Here is a 16,851-nt window from a genome sequence, read left to right as displayed (position 1 = left end):
CTCGGCTGCCGCAGCCATCCTCTCGGGCTCTAATAGTCTCACGGTTTTTCCAAGCATAGCCGGCTACCACCGTGAACCAGAGCGCCATCTCGTGGACAAAATAAAGCACTATCAAATTACAACATAAGAAGCATCACATGCATTTATAAGCCATAAACATTACAAGTGCTTGTCTTAATTATTAATACCCTTTCTGTCAAACAGGGAAGACCCAGTCTTCTAGAGACTCGGGGTCCTGGCTGACTCGCGTCCTGGATTTAGGGTTAGGGTTCGGTGAGTCTGGACGAGGACAGCGTAGGGGGTCGACCCATGGGGAAAGGTCGCTCGGGCCTGACGCGGGGAGGGAAAATATGGAACGCTTCACGAATTTGCGTGTCATCCTTGCGCCTAAAACAGCGCCATCTTCTCTGTTTCAATTGTTTCATTTGTTCCAATTACACGGCCAATCGGAGGCCGCCCTCGTTTCAATTTCTCGAGCTTACATGCTTTTTGCGCCCAATCGGGAGGCCCGCTTGTTTCAATTTCGTCACGTGGTATCGACTCTCCCTTCCGCTGTTTCAAATGGCACTTCAGGAAGTGCCGTGGATCGCCCGAGTTCTGCGACAGGAGCTCTTTTTGGTAAGTTTTTTAATTAATTTTACATTAAACATATAGAAACGTTCATATTTACGCGTTCGCAATGTTTATAACTGGCTAGCCAGCCGGCTGTCACGCCGTTTTTCTCTCTTTTAAAAGCAGCGTAAGCGTTTATATCGTCAAAAACGGCAGCTAGCTATATTAGCTATCACCTGTTTCAGTAAGTTTTTGAATGAACTTTACATTACAAATATTGAAACGTTCATATTTGCGCGTTCGAAATGTTTAGAACTTGCTAGCCAGCTGGCTGTCACGCCGTTTTTCTCTCTTTTAAAAGCAACGTAAGTGTTTAAATCACCTACAATGGCAGCTGCCAATATTAGCTAACGAACGAATGAATTAATAATCAATCGTTCAATAACTTTGCGGTTATGTCAGCGCGTTTCGTGTGCGCTTTTACCTATGAAATATGTCGTAAGACACATTTGGCATGTCCTGTGCTTCATTTTTCATTATAAAACGTAGCATTCTCTTGCTTTCAATGTGTACATCTGCCTGGCTTGTTAACCAGAATTAGTCACGTTAAAGGGTTTCTGGCCAGTTAATTATTAGCTAATACGATTAATTTAATCATTTATGTCCAAAGGTTTAAAAGATGTGGCCTGACAGTCCAGCAGACAAACGTTTTACATGAGTTATAACAGTGTAGCTGTTTTTTTGCATAAGTCTGTCAAGTAATGGCATCTCAGTAGCTACTTTAAAAATACAGGTGTTTAAATTGCATGAAAGGAACTTAAAATGTAAGCACTGCAATGGAGTGTGAGTACACGTGTGTCTGGACACGCCGAGGGACCCCTACAAGTCAAAGGACAGGAGCAGGATTCGAGCGGGTTCCATAAAATATCGCTTTCTGCGGCAGGTGCTCTTGTTGCAATTTTGCAGAGATGAAGAGGAGGGCCGGCCGCAGCCAAAGCGGTCCTTCCTGCCTCCGAGGCCTGCCTCGCAAAGTTCTGAGGTGAGATGGTGTATCTTTATTGTTTGTGTTTAACGCTGGCTTAAAAGAAGTTGACGCGAAACTAATTGTAACACGTTCTCTTTATTCTGCAGCTGCTGATTCCTGAGTTGCCGTGCGGCCTTCTCGAGGGAACAGCGGGAGCGGATTGGTCGGGCGCTGTATGTATTGTATGAGAAATGTACTGGATCAATAAACACGCACAGATGAAGTGCTAAAAGCCAATACTGCGTCTGTGAATGCATTCTAATAGCAATAGATCTGTTTAGAATGTTTCGTTGACATTTCAAGTGGCACGTTTACAGACTATTGGTTGCACTGTATTCAACATTCACCTTTGTCCATTTAACTTTACAATTCCTGACATTCCATATTTCAAGTGACCTGGATTCAAACATTCATTACATCATTTACACTGGTTGACATTTGTGACATTTCCTTCATTTATTACGTTACAGGCATTACATTACAGGCATTTGGCAGACGCTCTTATCCAGGGCGATGATTTAATGAACATGTCCTTTCTTTTTTCCCATTTTCCTTGCATGTGAACATGCAAGCAAGCAAATTGGGCCTTTTCCTTCCAGGGGTCACATTCACCTTTTTGCATTCAACTTTACAATTCCTGACATTCCTTATTTCAAGTGACCTGGATGCAAACATTCATTACATCATTTACACCGGTTGACATTTCCTTCATTTATTGATTATTAATTTATTATTTTCCCCTTTTCCTTTCATTTGAACATCCAGAGAAGCAAATTGGGCCCTGTACTTCCGGGAGGAACGACCGGGCTTGAACCCGCGACCTCGCGTTCCCGAGTCCTGCTCGCGCCCCCTTTTTCCTCTCCTCCCCCGCGAGCCCCTCCTTTCTCTACAGAGAAGAATGAGCAGTGGCCTTTGCGCCTAAAACAGCGCCATCTTCTCTGTTTCAATTGTTTCATTTGTTCCAATTACACGGCCAATCGGAGGCCGCCCTCGTTTCAATTTCTCGAGCTTACATGCTTTTTGCGCCCAATCGGGAGGCCCGCTTGTTTCAATTTCGTCACGTGGTATCGACTCTCCCTTCCGCTGTTTCAAATGGCACTTCAGGAAGTGCCGTGGATCGCCCGAGTTCTGCGACAGGAGCTCTTTTTGGTAAGTTTTTTAATTAATTTTACATTAAACATATAGAAACGTTCATATTTACGCGTTCGCAATGTTTATAACTGGCTAGCCAGCCGGCTGTCACGCCGTTTTTCTCTCTTTTAAAAGCAGCGTAAGCGTTTATATCGTCAAAAACGGCAGCTAGCTATATTAGCTATCACCTGTTTCAGTAAGTTTTTGAATGAACTTTACATTACAAATATTGAAACGTTCATATTTGCGCGTTCGAAATGTTTAGAACTTGCTAGCCAGCTGGCTGTCACGCCGTTTTTCTCTCTTTTAAAAGCAACGTAAGTGTTTAAATCACCTACAATGGCAGCTGCCAATATTAGCTAACGAACGAATGAATTAATAATCAATCGTTCAATAACTTTGCGGTTATGTCAGCGCGTTTCGTGTGCGCTTTTACCTATGAAATATGTCGTAAGACACATTTGGCATGTCCTGTGCTTCATTTTTCATTATAAAACGTAGCATTCTCTTGCTTTCAATGTGTACATCTGCCTGGCTTGTTAACCAGAATTAGTCACGTTAAAGGGTTTCTGGCCAGTTAATTATTAGCTAATACGATTAATTTAATCATTTATGTCCAAAGGTTTAAAAGATGTGGCCTGACAGTCCAGCAGACAAACGTTTTACATGAGTTATAACAGTGTAGCTGTTTTTTTGCATAAGTCTGTCAAGTAATGGCATCTCAGTAGCTACTTTAAAAATACAGGTGTTTAAATTGCATGAAAGGAACTTAAAATGTAAGCACTGCAATGGAGTGTGAGTACACGTGTGTCTGGACACGCCGAGGGACCCCTACAAGTCAAAGGACAGGAGCAGGATTCGAGCGGGTTCCATAAAATATCGCTTTCTGCGGCAGGTGCTCTTGTTGCAATTTTGCAGAGATGAAGAGGAGGGCCGGCCGCAGCCAAAGCGGTCCTTCCTGCCTCCGAGGCCTGCCTCGCAAAGTTCTGAGGTGAGATGGTGTATCTTTATTGTTTGTGTTTAACGCTGGCTTAAAAGAAGTTGACGCGAAACTAATTGTAACACGTTCTCTTTATTCTGCAGCTGCTGATTCCTGAGTTGCCGTGCGGCCTTCTCGAGGGAACAGCGGGAGCGGATTGGTCGGGCGCTGTATGTATTGTATGAGAAATGTACTGGATCAATAAACACGCACAGATGAAGTGCTAAAAGCCAATACTGCGTCTGTGAATGCATTCTAATAGCAATAGATCTGTTTAGAATGTTTCGTTGACATTTCAAGTGGCACGTTTACAGACTATTGGTTGCACTGTATTCAACATTCACCTTTGTCCATTTAACTTTACAATTCCTGACATTCCATATTTCAAGTGACCTGGATTCAAACATTCATTACATCATTTACACTGGTTGACATTTGTGACATTTCCTTCATTTATTACGTTACAGGCATTACATTACAGGCATTTGGCAGACGCTCTTATCCAGGGCGATGATTTAATGAACATGTCCTTTCTTTTTTCCCATTTTCCTTGCATGTGAACATGCAAGCAAGCAAATTGGGCCTTTTCCTTCCAGGGGTCACATTCACCTTTTTGCATTCAACTTTACAATTCCTGACATTCCTTATTTCAAGTGACCTGGATGCAAACATTCATTACATCATTTACACCGGTTGACATTTCCTTCATTTATTGATTATTAATTTATTATTTTCCCCTTTTCCTTTCATTTGAACATCCAGAGAAGCAAATTGGGCCCTGTACTTCCGGGAGGAACGACCGGGCTTGAACCCGCGACCTCGCGTTCCCGAGTCCTGCTCGCGCCCCCTTTTTCCTCTCCTCCCCCGCGAGCCCCTCCTTTCTCTACAGAGAAGAATGAGCAGTGGCCTTTGCGCCTAAAACAGCGCCATCTTCTCTGTTTCAATTGTTTCATTTGTTCCAATTACACGGCCAATCGGAGGCCGCCCTCGTTTCAATTTCTCGAGCTTACATGCTTTTTGCGCCCAATCGGGAGGCCCGCTTGTTTCAATTTCGTCACGTGGTATCGACTCTCCCTTCCGCTGTTTCAAATGGCACTTCAGGAAGTGCCGTGGATCGCCCGAGTTCTGCGACAGGAGCTCTTTTTGGTAAGTTTTTTAATTAATTTTACATTAAACATATAGAAACGTTCATATTTACGCGTTCGCAATGTTTATAACTGGCTAGCCAGCCGGCTGTCACGCCGTTTTTCCTCTTTTTAAAAGCAGCGTAAGCGTTTATATCGTCAAAAACGGCAGCTAGCTATATTAGCTATCACCTGTTTCAGTAAGTTTTTGAATGAACTTTACATTACAAATATTGAAACGTTCATATTTGCGCGTTCGAAATGTTTAGAACTTGCTAGCCAGCTGGCTGTCACGCCGTTTTTCTCTCTTTTAAAAGCAACGTAAGTGTTTAAATCACCTACAATGGCAGCTGCCAATATTAGCTAACGAACGAATGAATTAATAATCAATCGTTCAATAACTTTGCGGTTATGTCAGCGCGTTTCGTGTGCGCTTTTACCTATGAAATATGTCGTAAGACACATTTGGCATGTCCTGTGCTTCATTTTTCATTATAAAACGTAGCATTCTCTTGCTTTCAATGTGTACATCTGCCTGGCTTGTTAACCAGAATTAGTCACGTTAAAGGGTTTCTGGCCAGTTAATTATTAGCTAATACGATTAATTTAATCATTTATGTCCAAAGGTTTAAAAGATGTGGCCTGACAGTCCAGCAGACAAACGTTTTACATGAGTTATAACAGTGTAGCTGTTTTTTTGCATAAGTCTGTCAAGTAATGGCATCTCAGTAGCTACTTTAAAAATACAGGTGTTTAAATTGCATGAAAGGAACTTAAAATGTAAGCACTGCAATGGAGTGTGAGTACACGTGTGTCTGGACACGCCGAGGGACCCCTACAAGTCAAAGGACAGGAGCAGGATTCGAGCGGGTTCCATAAAATATCGCTTTCTGCGGCAGGTGCTCTTGTTGCAATTTTGCAGAGATGAAGAGGAGGGCCGGCCGCAGCCAAAGCGGTCCTTCCTGCCTCCGAGGCCTGCCTCGCAAAGTTCTGAGGTGAGATGGTGTATCTTTATTGTTTGTGTTTAACGCTGGCTTAAAAGAAGTTGACGCGAAACTAATTGTAACACGTTCTCTTTATTCTGCAGCTGCTGATTCCTGAGTTGCCGTGCGGCCTTCTCGAGGGAACAGCGGGAGCGGATTGGTCGGGCGCTGTATGTATTGTATGAGAAATGTACTGGATCAATAAACACGCACAGATGAAGTGCTAAAAGCCAATACTGCGTCTGTGAATGCATTCTAATAGCAATAGATCTGTTTAGAATGTTTCGTTGACATTTCAAGTGGCACGTTTACAGACTATTGGTTGCACTGTATTCAACATTCACCTTTGTCCATTTAACTTTACAATTCTGACATTCCATATTTCAAGTGACCTGGATTCAAACATTCATTACATCATTTACACTGGTGACATTTGTGACATTTCCTTCATTTATTACGTTACAGGCATTACATTACAGGCATTGGCAGACGCTCTATCCAGGCGATGATTTAATGAACATGTCCTTCTTTTTTCCATTTTCCTTGCATGTGAACATGCAAGCAAGCAAATTGGGCCTTTTTCCTTCCAGGGGTCACATTCACCTTTTTGCATTCAACTTTACAATTCCTGACATTCCTTATTTCAAGTGACCTGGATGCAAACATTCATTACATCATTTACACCGGTTGACATTTCCTTCATTTATTGATTATTAATTTATTATTTTCCCCTTTTCCTTTCATTTGAACATCCAGAGAAGCAAATTGGGCCCTGTACTTCCGGGAGGAACGACCGGGCTTGAACCCGCGACCTCGCGTTCCCGAGTCCTGCTCGCGCCCCCTTTTCTCTCCTCCCCGCGAGCCCCTCCTTTCTCTACAGAGAAGAATGAGCAGTGGCCTTTGCGCCTAAAACAGCGCCATCTTCTCTGTTTCAATTGTTTCATTTGTTCCAATTACACGGCCAATCGGAGGCCGCCCTCGTTTCAATTTCTCGAGCTTACATGCTTTTTGCGCCCAATCGGGAGGCCCGCTTGTTTCAATTTCGTCACGTGGTATCGACTCTCCCTTCCGCTGTTTCAAATGGCACTTCAGGAAGTGCCGTGGATCGCCCGAGTTCTGCGACAGGAGCTCTTTTTGGTAAGTTTTTTAATTAATTTTACATTAAACATATAGAAACGTTCATATTTACGCGTTCGCAATGTTTATAACTGGCTAGCCAGCCGGCTGTCACGCCGTTTTTCTCTCTTTTAAAAGCAGCGTAAGCGTTTATATCGTCAAAAACGGCAGCTAGCTATATTAGCTATCACCTGTTTCAGTAAGTTTTTGAATGAACTTTACATTACAAATTGAAACGTTCATATTTGCGCGTTCGAAATGTTTAGAACTTGCTAGCCAGCTGGCTGTCACGCCGTTTTTCTCTCTTTTAAAAGCAACGTAAGTGTTTAAATCACCTACAATGGCAGCTGCCAATATTAGCTAACGAACGAATGAATTAATAATCAATCGTTCAATAACTTTGCGGTTATGTCAGCGCGTTTCGTGTGCGCTTTTACCTATGAAATATGTCGTAAGACACATTTGGCATGTCCTGTGCTTCATTTTTCATTATAAAACGTAGCATTCTCTTGCTTTCAATGTGTACATCTGCCTGGCTTGTTAACCAGAATTAGTCACGTTAAAGGGTTTCTGGCCAGTTAATTATTAGCTAATACGATTAATTTAATCATTTATGTCCAAAGGTTTAAAAGATGTGGCCTGACAGTCCAGCAGACAAACGTTTTACATGAGTTATAACAGTGTAGCTGTTTTTTGCATAAGTCTGTCAAGTAATGGCATCTCAGTAGCTACTTTAAAAATCAGGTGTTTAAATTGCATGAAAGGAACTTAAAATGTAAGCACTGCAATGGAGTGTGAGTACACGTGTGTCTGGACACGCCGAGGGACCCCTACAAGTCAAAGGACAGGAGCAGGATTCGAGCGGGTTCCATAAAATATCGCTTTCTGCGGCAGGTGCTCTTGTTGCAATTTTGCAGAGATGAAGAGGAGGGCCGGCCGCAGCCAAAGCGGTCCTTCCTGCCTCCGAGGCCTGCCTCGCAAAGTTCTGAGGTGAGATGGTGTATCTTTATTGTTTGTGTTTAACGCTGGCTTAAAAGAAGTTGACGCGAAACTAATTGTAACACGTTCTCTTTATTCTGCAGCTGCTGATTCCTGAGTTGCCGTGCGGCCTTCTCGAGGGAACAGCGGGAGCGGATTGGTCGGGCGCTGTATGTATTGTATGAGAAATGTACTGGATCAATAAACACGCACAGATGAAGTGCTAAAAGCCAATACTGCGTCTGTGAATGCATTCTAATAGCAATAGATCTGTTTAGAATGTTTCGTTGACATTTCAAGTGGCACGTTTACAGACTATTGGTTGCACTGTATTCAACATTCACCTTTGTCCATTTAACTTTACAATTCCTGACATTCCATATTTCAAGTGACCTGGATTCAAACATTCATTACATCATTTACACTGGTTGACATTTGTGACATTTCCTTCATTTATTACGTTACAGGCATTACATTACAGGCATTTGGCAGACGCTCTTATCCAGGGCGATGATTTAATGAACATGTCCTTCTTTTTTCCCATTTTCCTTGCATGTGAACATGCAAGCAAGCAAATTGGGCCTTTTCCTTCCAGGGGTCACATTCACCTTTTTGCATTCAACTTTACAATTCCTGACATTCCTTATTTCAAGTGACCTGGATGCAAACATTCATTACATCATTTACACCGGTTGACATTTCCTTCATTTATTGATTATTAATTTATTATTTTCCCCTTTTCCTTTCATTTGAACATCCAGAGAAGCAAATTGGGCCCTGTACTTCCGGGAGGAACGACCGGGCTTGAACCCGCGACCTCGCGTTCCCGAGTCCTGCTCGCGCCCCCTTTTTCCTCTCCTCCCCCCGAGCCCCTCCTTTCTCTACAGAGAAGAATGAGCAGTGGCCTTTGCGCCTAAAACAGCGCCATCTTCTCTGTTTCAATTGTTTCATTTGTTCCAATTACACGCCAATCGGAGGCCGCCCTCGTTTCAATTTCTCAGTTACATGCTTTTGCGCCCAATCGGGAGGCCCGCTTGTTTCAATTTCGTCACGTGGTATGGGCTCTCCCTTCCGCGTTTCAAATGGCACTTCGGGAAGTGCCGTGGATCGGAGTTCTGCGACAGGAGCTCTTTTTCGTAAGTTTTTAATTAATTTTACATTAAACATATAGAAACGTTCATATTTACGCGTTCGCAATGTTTTAGAACTGGCTAGCCAGCCGGCTGTCACGCCGTTTTCTCTCTTTTAAAAGCAGCGTAAGCGTTTATATCGTCAAAAACGGCAGCTAGCTATATTAGCTATCACCTGTTTCAGTAAGTTTTTGAATGAACTTTAATTACAAATATTGAAACGTTCATATTTGCGCGTTCGAAATGTTTAGAACTTGGTAGCCAGCTGGCTGTCACGCCGTTTTTCTCTCTTTAAAAGCAACGTAAGGTTTAAATCACCTACAATGGCAGCTGCCAATATTAGCTAACGAACGAATGAATTAATAATCAATCGTTCAATAACTTTGCGTTATGTCAGCGCGTTACGTGTGCGCTTTTACCTATGAAATATGTCGTGAAGACACATTTGGCATGTCCTGTGCTTCATTTTTCATTATAAAACGTAGCATTCTCTTGCTTTCAATGTGGACATCTGCCTGGCTTGTTAACCAGAATTAGTCACGTTAAAGGTTTCTGGCCAGTTAATTATTAGCTAATACGATTAATTTAATCATTTATGTCCAAAGGTTTAAAGATGTGCCTGACAGTCCAGCAGACAAACGTTTTACATGAGTTATAACAGTGTAGCTGTTTTTTGCATAAGTCTGTCAAGTAATGGCATCTCAGTAGGTCTTTAAAAATCAGTGTTTAAATTGCATGAAAGGAACTTAAAATGTAAGCACTGCAATGGAGTGTGAGTACAGTGTGTTGGACACGCCGAGGACCCCTACAAGTCAAAGGACAGGAGCAGGATTCGAGCGGGTTCCATAAAATATGCTTTCTGCGGCAGGTGCTCTTGTTGCAATTTTGCAGAGATGAAGAGGAGGGCCGGCCCAGCCAAAGCGGTCCTTCCTGCCCCGAGGCCTGCATCGCAAAGTTCTGAGGTGAGATGGTGTATCTTTATTGTTTGTGTTTAACGCTGGCTTAAAAGAAGTTGACGCAAACTAATTGTAACACGTTCTCTTTATTCTGCAGCTGCTGATTCCTGAGTTGCCGTGCGGCCTTCTCGAGGGAACGAGCGGGAGCGGATTGGTCGGGGCTGTATGTATTGTATGAGAAATGTACTGGATCAATAAACACGCACAGATGAAGTGCTAAAAGCCAATACTGCGTCTGTGAATGCATTCTAATAGCAATAGATCTGTTTAGAAGATGTTTCGTTGACATTTCAAGTGGCACGTTTACAGACTATTGGTTGCACTGTATTCAACATTCACCTTTGTCCATTTAACTTTACAATTCCTGACATTCCATATTTCAAGTGACCTGGATTCAAACATTCATTACATCATTTACACTGGTTGCGTGTCCCCTTTTTCGTTTTTTAGAAAAACTTTCTTTTGCCTAAATCACGGTCACTTTACCCTTTTGAAGGGGTTTTCTTTGCCAGTTATCGAATGATTAATTCATTTCATTCAGTGCAGCAGGCAAACGTGGTCCATGAATTACAACAGTGTCGCTAGCTGCGGTTTTTCAAAGGCTTGTCAACGACAAGGGCACCTGGTGCTTTTTTTAAAACGACATTTAAAAAAAAGTAAATACAAAAAATACAGAATCGTTCACAGCTGGTTGTTATGCTGTTTTTCTCTCTCTTTTAAATGCAACATAAGCGTTTACATCAACTAGTAATAAAAGTGAACATAATAAGAAAGCATAAATTCATAGAATTACAGCACCAGCACATTGTGCATGTCTATATATATATAATTGGTTTTTTTAACCAGTCATAAATATTTCAATATTTCGTATGACAAAGCTGGCGTGTACCCTTTTTCGTTTTTACGGCAAAACGTTCTCTTGCCTGAATCAGCGTGTCACATTAGCCATTTGAAGCGGTTTTCTTTGCCAGTTAATACGAATGATGTAATTGCTATTTCATTTCAGTGCAGCAGGCAAACGTGGTCCATGAATTACAACAGTGTCGCTAGCTGCGGTTTTTCAAAGGCTTGTCAACGACTAAGGGCACCTCGGTAGCTCTTTTAAAACGACATTTAAAATAAAGTAAATACAACAAATGAATGAAAATTCTCTGCGTAACTTCCCATGTGCAAGAAGCTTATGATAAGCGTATGTTTTCCTGTGTACACAGCACTATGCGAAACAAACTAACCGTGTAAGCGCTACAGTGAAGCGCGTCTGTCGGCGTATGCGATTGACTGACTGATTGTTTCAGACAAGTTCTCGCCTGTGAGTGCTGTACTGTTCTGAAATCAAACTCCAACCCAGCAAAGTAGTATATGAATTCTTTAGCGAGCTTGTTAGACTTCAGTTGTGCACGTTTCTCCCTCGGCTGCCGCAGCCATCCTCTCGGGCTCTAATAGTCTCACGGTTTTTCCAAGCATAGCCGGCTACCACCGTGAACCACGAGCGCCATCTCGTGGACAAAATAAAGCACTATCAAATTACAACATAAGAAGCATCACATGCATTTATAAGCCATAAACATTACAAGTGCTTGTCTTAATTATTAATACCCTTTCTGTCAAACAGGGAAAACCCGGTCTTCTAGAGACTCGGGGTCCTGGCTGACTCGCGTCCTGGATTTAGGGTTAGGGTTCGGCGAGTCTGGACGAGGACAGCGTAGGGGGTCGACCCATGGGGAAAGGTCACTCGGGCCTGACGCGGGGAGGAAAAATATGGAACGCTTCACGAATTTGCGTGTCATCCTTGCGCAGGGGCCATGCTAATCTTCTCTGTATCGTTCCAATTTTAGTATATGTGCTGCCGAAGCGAGCACAAAGCACCTACCTGAGGGCCCGCCATTTATTGGGGCGCGACCTGCAGGGGGTCATCGGTCACGGGGGCAGTCAAAGCGAGCGCACGGATGAATAAAACCGCTTAAGCGGGCCGTACGTGCGCAGTGAAACTTCTTAAACGGGCGGCGGAGAATAAAACAAAGCAAACGTGCGCCCTCGGACCGATCAAAGGCAACCTTTCACGTTCCCGCTCGCGTCCGTGCTCCTCCGGGACAGGTGAGCGGCCACCTGGGAGGTGAGCGGCTACCTGGAAGGTGTGCGGGGGACGGCCCCCGTCCCGCACAGAGAACTGTGCGGCCTCTTCGTCTCCGCCTCTTTTCCGAAGCGGTCGCCGTCGGCCTGTGTGACCGGGATCGCTGGATAGAATCCTCACAAACCGAATGATTAAAAAATAACAACGATTAAAAAGTATGTGGATGAAACGGCTAGGGTTGAGAAACCTGACAGAAGAAGGTAAGATTTGAAAAAGGGAGGGAAAGCAAACACAGGAGGCCACCGTTTTTAAATGCCAGTGCTTTCCTGCAATACCTGTAATTGCCGCATGAGGTCAGGCGTCTCTTTCCTTTCACTGCGCCCAAGGTTCTCCGTTTAGAAAACGGGCAACAAGGATACATGTATATGTGTGTGTGTGTGTGCGTATGTATGTATGTATGTACATATATGTGTATATATATATGTGTATGTGTGTGTATATATATATATATATATATATATGTCTATGTATATGCATATGTATGAGTATATATACGGCACTCTTGATGAGAAAATACTTTTTTTTCGTATAAGCAGTTTCACCTGCAGCCACAGTGCGGCTGATAAAAGTAGCGTGGCCAGGACGTAGCTGCTGAGAACAGTTGTTTCAGAAAATTCACTTACATTTGTTAGTACTCCAAGAACATTTTCACAATAACAGGAATTTCCACCTTTTATTTAAAGTATATTGTATTGTATTGTATCGTATGTTGTATTTCACAAAAGGCCCACGGTAATTTTCCATGAACAGTTTGCATTCTCTGTGAACAAATGTATTTTTTCTCCACGGCAGGATTGCCTATTAGGATGTACTGTCTTATGCCTGGACGAAACAGAGAAGAACGTGCGGTGGCCCCATAGATAGAGCGCAGGCAAAAGTCTCTGTTCCGTGTTCCATTTGTACCAACTTGGCGGCCAATCGGAGGCCGCCCTTGTTTCAATTTCTCCAGTTTACATGCTTTTTGCGCCCAATCGGGAGGCTCGCTTGTTTCAATTTCGTCACGTGGTATCGGCTCGCTCTTCCGCCGTTTCAAATGGCACTTCAGGAAGTGCCGTAGATCACCGGAGTTATGCGACAGGAGCGCGTTTTTACTAAGTGTTTGAATTAATTTTACATTAAAAATATTGAAACGTTCATATTTACGCGTTCGCGGTGTTTAGAACTGGCTAGCCAGTCGGCTGTCACGCCGTTTTTCTCTCTTTTAAAAGCAGCGTAAGCGTTTATATCGTCAAAAACGGCAGCTAGCTATATTAGCTATCGCCTGTTTCAGTAAGTTTTTGAATGAACTTTACATTAAAAATACAGAATCGTTCACAGCTGGTTGTTATGCTGTTTTTCTCTCTCTTTTAAATGCAACATAAGCGTTTACATCAACTAGTAATAAAAGTGAACATAATAAGAAAGCATAAATTCATAGAATTACAGCACCAGCACATTGTGCATGTCTATATATATATAATTGGTTTTTTTAACCAGTCATAAATATTTCAATATTTCGTATGACAAAGCTGGCGTGTACCCTTTTTCGTTTTTACGGCAAAACGTTCTCTTGCCTGAATCAGCGTGTCACATTAGCCATTTGAAGCGGTTTTCTTTGCCAGTTAATACGAATGATGTAATTGCTATTTCATTTCAGTGCAGCAGGCAAACGTGGTCCATGAATTACAACAGTGTCGCTAGCTGCGGTTTTTCAAAGGCTTGTCAACGACTAAGGGCACCTCGGTAGCTCTTTTAAAACGACATTTAAAATAAAGTAAATACAACAAATGAATGAAAATTCTCTGCGTAACTTCCCATGTGCAAGAAGCTTATGATAAGCGTATGTTTTCCTGTGTACACAGCACTATGCGAAACAAACTAACCGTGTAAGCGCTACAGTGAAGCGCGTCTGTCGGCGTATGCGATTGACTGACTGATTGTTTCAGACAAGTTCTCGCCTGTGAGTGCTGTACTGTTCTGAAATCAAACTCCAACCCAGCAAAGTAGTATATGAATTCTTTAGCGAGCTTGTTAGACTTCAGTTGTGCACGTTTCTCCCTCGGCTGCCGCAGCCATCCTCTCGGGCTCTAATAGTCTCACGGTTTTTCCAAGCATAGCCGGCTACCACCGTGAACCACGAGCGCCATCTCGTGGACAAAATAAAGCACTATCAAATTACAACATAAGAAGCATCACATGCATTTATAAGCCATAAACATTACAAGTGCTTGTCTTAATTATTAATACCCTTTCTGTCAAACAGGGAAAACCCGGTCTTCTAGAGACTCGGGGTCCTGGCTGACTCGCGTCCTGGATTTAGGGTTAGGGTTCGGCGAGTCTGGACGAGGACAGCGTAGGGGGTCGACCCATGGGAAAGGTCACTCGGGCCTGACGCGGGGAGGAAAATATGGAACGCTTCACGAATTTGCGTGTCATCCTTGCGCAGGGGCCATGCTAATCTTCTCTGTATCGTTCCAATTTTAGTATATGTGCTGCCGAAGCGAGCACAAAGCACCTACCTGAGGGCCCGCCATTTATTGGGGCGCGACCTGCAGGGGGTCATCGGTCACGGGGGCAGTCAAAGCGAGCGCACGGATGAATAAAACCGCTTAAGCGGGCCGTACGTGCGCAGTGAAACTTCTTAAACGGGCGGCGGAGAATAAAACAAAGCAAACGTGCGCCCTCGGACCGATCAAAGGCAACCTTTCACGTTCCCGCTCGCGTCCGTGCTCCTCCGGGACAGGTGAGCGGCCACCTGGGAGGTGAGCGGCTACCTGGAAGGTGTGCGGGGGACGGCCCCGTCCGCGCAAGAGAACTGTGCGGCCTCTTTGTCTCCGCCTCTTTTCCGAAGCGGTCGCCGTCGGCCTATGTGACCGGGATCGCTGGATAGAATCCTCACAAACCGAATGATTAAAAAATAACAACGATTAAAAAGTATGAGGATGAAACGGCTAGGGTTGAGAAACCTGACAGAAGGAGGTAAGATTTGAAAAAGGGAGGGAAAGCAAACACAGGAAGCCACCGTTTTTAAATGCCAGTACTTTCCTGCAATACCTGTAATTGCCGCATGAGGTCAGGCGTCTCTTTCTTTTCACTGCGCCCAAGGTTCTCCGTTTAGAAAACGGGCAACAAGGATACATGTATATGTGTGTGTGTTGTATTGTGTGTGTGTGTGTGTGTGTGTGTGTGTGTGTTATGTATATATGTATGTATTAATATATGTGTATATATATGTTTCATACAGTGTGTAATATACTATGGAATTTCTTCCTTTTATATACATTTTCACAATAACAGGAATTTCCACCTTTTATTTAAAGTATATTGTATTGTATTGTATCGTATGTTGTATTTCACAAAAGGCCCACGGTAATTTTCCATGAACAGTTTGCATTCTCTGTGAACAAATGTATTTTTTCTCCACGGCAGGATTGCCTATTAGGATGTACTGTCTTATGCCTGGACGAAACAGAGAAGAACGTGCGGTGGCCCCATAGATAGAGCGCAGGCAAAAGTCTCTGTTCCGTGTTCCATTTGTACCAACTTGGCGGCCAATCGGAGGCCGCCCTTGTTTCAATTTCTCCAGTTTACATGCTTTTTGCGCCCAATCGGGAGGCTCGCTTGTTTCAATTTCGTCACGTGGTATCGGCTCGCTCTTCCGCCGTTTCAAATGGCACTTCAGGAAGTGCCGTAGATCACCGGAGTTATGCGACAGGAGCGCGTTTTTACTAAGTGTTTGAATTAATTTTACATTAAAAATATTGAAACGTTCATATTTACGCGTTCGCGGTGTTTAGAACTGGCTAGCCAGTCGGCTGTCACGCCGTTTTTCTCTCTTTTAAAAGCAGCGTAAGCGTTTATAATCGTCAAAAACGGGAGCTAGCTATATTAGCTATCGCCTGTTTCAGTAATTTTTTGAATGAACTTTACATTAAAAATACAGAATCGTTCACAGCTGGTTGTTATGCTGTTTTTTCTCTTTTTAAAGCAACATAAGTTTTAATCAACTAGTAATAAAAGTGAAATAATAAGAAAGAATAAATTCATAGAATTACAGCACCAGCACATTGTGCATGTCTATATATATAAAATTTGGGTTTTTTTTTTAACCAGTCAAAAATTTTTTAATATTTAAGAAAAGCTGGCGGGAAAACCCTTTTTCGTTTTTACGGAAAAACGTTCTCTTGCCTGAATCAGCTTGTCACATTAGCCATTTGAAGCGGTTTTTTTTTGCCAGTTAATACGAATGATGTAATTGCTATTTCATTTCAGTGCAGCAGGCAAACGTGGTCCATGAATTAAAAGTGTCGCTAGCTGCGGTTTTTAAAGGCTTGTAAACCCTAAGGGCCCCTCGGTAGCTTTTTTAAAAAACGACATTTAAAATAAAGTAAATCAACAAATGAAGAAAATTCTGGGAAATTTCCCCAGTAAAAGTTTATGATAAGCGTATGTTTTCCTGTGTACACAGCACTATGCGAAACAAACTAACCGTAAGCCCCACAGTAAAGGGTCCTGTCGGCGATGCGTTTGGGACTGACTGTTTTTTTTCGACAAGTTCTCGCCTGTGAGTGCTGTACTGTTCTGAAATCAAACTCCAACCCAGCAAAGTAGTATATGAATTCTTTAGCGAGCTTGCTAGACTTCAGTTGTGCACGTTTCTCCTCGGCTACCGCAGCCATCCTCTGGGGCTCTAACAGTCTCACGGTTTTTCCAAGCATAGCCGGCTACCACCGTGAACCACGAGCGCCATCTCGTGGACAGAATAAAG

General features: G+C 43.1%; 4 long non-coding RNA genes and 2 other non-coding genes across 8 annotated transcripts; 4 read left to right on the top strand and 2 right to left on the bottom strand.

Moving 5' to 3' along the window:
- Window positions 1-416: 416 nt before the first annotated feature.
- LOC135246817 (uncharacterized) lies at window positions 417-1,813 on the top strand. The gene is made up of 3 exons (XR_010327959.1): window positions 417-618; window positions 1,496-1,591; window positions 1,684-1,813. It is a non-coding gene; the product is annotated as an uncharacterized LOC135246817 (long non-coding RNA).
- Window positions 1,814-2,292: 479 nt separating this feature from the next.
- Window positions 2,293-3,920, top strand: LOC135246819 (uncharacterized). 2 transcript variants are annotated; one of them, XR_010327962.1, is made up of 3 exons: window positions 2,293-2,725; window positions 3,603-3,698; window positions 3,791-3,920. It is a non-coding gene; the product is annotated as an uncharacterized LOC135246819 (long non-coding RNA). The 2 variants fall into 2 exon arrangements; XR_010327961.1 differs by having other exon boundaries at window positions 3,603-3,920.
- A 479-nt stretch (window positions 3,921-4,399) lies between these two features.
- Window positions 4,400-6,027, top strand: LOC135246816 (uncharacterized). 2 transcript variants are annotated; one of them, XR_010327958.1, is made up of 3 exons: window positions 4,400-4,832; window positions 5,710-5,805; window positions 5,898-6,027. It is a non-coding gene; the product is annotated as an uncharacterized LOC135246816 (long non-coding RNA). The 2 variants fall into 2 exon arrangements; XR_010327957.1 differs by having other exon boundaries at window positions 5,710-6,027.
- A 736-nt stretch (window positions 6,028-6,763) lies between these two features.
- LOC135246820 (uncharacterized) lies at window positions 6,764-8,138 on the top strand. The gene is made up of 3 exons (XR_010327963.1): window positions 6,764-6,930; window positions 7,804-7,899; window positions 7,992-8,138. It is a non-coding gene; the product is annotated as an uncharacterized LOC135246820 (long non-coding RNA).
- A 3,587-nt stretch (window positions 8,139-11,725) lies between these two features.
- On the bottom strand, window positions 11,726-11,832 carry LOC135246821 (U6 spliceosomal RNA). Its single transcript, XR_010327964.1, has one exon. It is a non-coding gene; the product is annotated as a U6 spliceosomal RNA (small nuclear RNA).
- A 2,652-nt stretch (window positions 11,833-14,484) lies between these two features.
- Window positions 14,485-14,591, bottom strand: LOC135246830 (U6 spliceosomal RNA). The gene has a single exon (XR_010327973.1). It is a non-coding gene; the product is annotated as a U6 spliceosomal RNA (small nuclear RNA).
- Window positions 14,592-16,851: the final 2,260 nt, after the last annotated feature.

Source organism: Anguilla rostrata, unplaced genomic scaffold (assembly GCF_018555375.3).
Source record: "Anguilla rostrata isolate EN2019 unplaced genomic scaffold, ASM1855537v3 scaf0940, whole genome shotgun sequence".
NCBI lineage: Eukaryota > Metazoa > Chordata > Actinopteri > Anguilliformes > Anguillidae > Anguilla > Anguilla rostrata.
Note: the sequence above shows the minus strand (reverse complement) of the source record. Positions and strands in the feature narration are given on the sequence as shown.